This window comes from Molossus molossus, unplaced genomic scaffold (genome assembly GCF_014108415.1).
Source record: "Molossus molossus isolate mMolMol1 unplaced genomic scaffold, mMolMol1.p scaffold_m16_p_9, whole genome shotgun sequence".
Classification (NCBI taxonomy): domain Eukaryota; kingdom Metazoa; phylum Chordata; class Mammalia; order Chiroptera; family Molossidae; genus Molossus; species Molossus molossus.
Window position 1 is genome coordinate 22860978 of NW_023425403.1, and position 2442 is coordinate 22863419.

Here is a 2442-nt window from a genome sequence, read left to right on the forward strand (position 1 = left end):
TCTTTTCCAGAACGTCCTCTTGCTGCTCAGCTGCCCCTCATTTCCCAGCCTAGTGACACTTCAACAGAGTGCTTGGTGGACAACCGAGATGTTACCAACGTAGATCAGAAATCAGCCCTCCTACAACAAATCAAACAGCCCTAAAACTGTTGAAGCATGGAAGCAGAAGACTGGCTCTGGCCTAAATTATTATTATTGTTATTATTATTATTATTCTTTTAACATCTTTTGGTTGATTTTTTTAGAGAGAGATAGAAACATCGATGTGAGAGAGAAACATCCATCGGCTGCCTCCTGCACGCCCCCTACTGGGGACCAAGCCCACAACCCAGGCATGTGCCCTGACCAGGAATCAAACCCAGACGATGCTCCATCCACTATGCCACACCGGCCTGGCCCAAATTATTCTTTTAATCTATTTTTTCCTCTCTACTTTTTCTGATGATGATGAAAGTAATATTTTCTCATGTATATAATTAAATAAAACATAAGAATAAAATTGAAAGGGATCTCCCTACATATATATATATATATATATATATATATACAACCCCACTTTTCCGAAGCAACCATGTTAACAGATTGAAAAATATCCTCTTTATAACCACCATTTCTGCCCATAACACCCATGACAGGGCAGCTATAATTCCCCTTTTCTCAACTAGAGAAATAGAGTCCTCAGGAAGACACGCAGCTCCCTAAAGAGGTCTCAGAACAGCAGAGAGGGGGAAATCCTCCACATCCACATCCCAGGGCTGCCCTCAATCGCTCAGGCCTAACGTCACTACAGCACAGACCACGTTTTATCTATGTATCTCCACACATCTCTAACTTCAAAACTGTGTAAGAGGCAAACATTGAGAAGTCTTGTTTTAACTCCTGACCTCCAACTATTCCCACTAGAGAGAACTAATTTTACCAGTTTTTAATGCATTTTGTTAGTATTTCTTTATATTATTACAAGCGAATATAAATATGTATTCCTACTTGAATTAAAGCATTGTTTACAGAAATCACTGCTGTTGAAAAGGCAGAAAGACTTTCACAGGGCAGGTCACTGTTTAAATGAAATCTCATTAGATAGTCCTTGACTTCTGTATCTAATATTTCAAATACACACACATACACACCTTTCTCTTCTAAAACTTTATCCTGCTTTATTTTCTTTCTATCCTGTCATTCTAAATCTGAAATCTCAGACTTTCTTTTTTTTTTATCACTTTTTTTTCTTTTATTTCTCACTTGGGGATATTTTTCCATTGATTTATTTCAGGTAAAGTGGAAGGGAGGGAGGGAGGGAGGGAGGGAGAGAGAGAGAGAGAGAGAGAGAAACACCAATCTGAGAGACATGCATCAATTGGTTGCTTCCTGCACAACCCCAACTGGGACCAGGTATCAAGCCCGCAATCAAGGGACATGCCCTTGACCAGGAATCGAAACCAAGATTCTTTGGTCCATGGGCTGATGCTCTATCTGCTGATCCAAACCGGCCAGGACTGAAATCTCAAATTTTCATTTGTTTGGTTTTAGTCTGCTCCTTCCATTAGAAGGTAAATTCCATTGCTTCCCAGCCTTTTGGCTAAGATCAAGTGTAGTATCTGTTCTTATCAGTTTAACATCTGATGCATCCTCTGTCTGAGGACATTATATGAAATGTTTTTTGGAACAGGGAGATGGAATAGGAGCTTGCCACATCCACTCCATACATTGACCCGGTATCGCAGTACCTCTAGGAACAGTGCAGAGGGAAAAAAAGAAGGTAAACTCCATGAAAGAGGAAGTTTGCTTATGTTGTTCATTTCTATGTGGAGAATACCTAGAGGGTACCAAGCACATAGTGTGTGCTCAGGAGGTACCTGTGGAAAGGTGGAATGAATGAGTGAGTAAAAGAAAGTTGCCCCAGACTTTCCTTCCCCAACCATTCGCTGTCCTCTCTGACAAAGAATGGTGGTCACTATGTCAGCTGTTAGCAGGGAGGTGGTGGAGAAATTGGTTATTGCATAAATTTCAGACAGGGTCAAGAGGAGAAGGGTGAAGTGGTGAGGGCTGGAGTTAGGGGTTTTGCTAGAAGAACACTGGAACTCACAGAACTAAGAGATTAAACATAGATCAGAGTGAGGCATAATATGCACATGTGTGTATGCAATATACATATCTATACATCTAACATCTAACTCTTGGGTAGACTGTGACACAGTCATAGGATCATGCTGCCTTCCAGGGGATGCTGGGAAGACACATATCTCAGACAACTGAAATATCTGCTACTGGGCACTGCTTATACGGGACCACTTACCAACAGAGGGGTTTGATATACAAGTGACAATAGAAGTTCCTAAGGGGAAAAATCACTTTAAATAATGCATATAATGGGGAAAAGGTGCTAGAAAAGACCTCTGACTGCCGTAATGTCCAACACATAGGCAGAGCTTTAGGCTGAGG

General features: G+C 41.1%; 1 non-coding gene across 1 annotated transcript; it reads left to right on the forward strand.

Moving 5' to 3' along the window:
- The first annotated feature begins 1559 nt into the window (after positions 1–1559).
- LOC118623129 lies at positions 1560–1749 on the forward strand. The gene has a single exon (XR_004958226.1). It is a non-coding gene; the product is annotated as a U2 spliceosomal RNA (small nuclear RNA).
- The last annotated feature ends 693 nt before the right edge of the window (positions 1750–2442 follow it).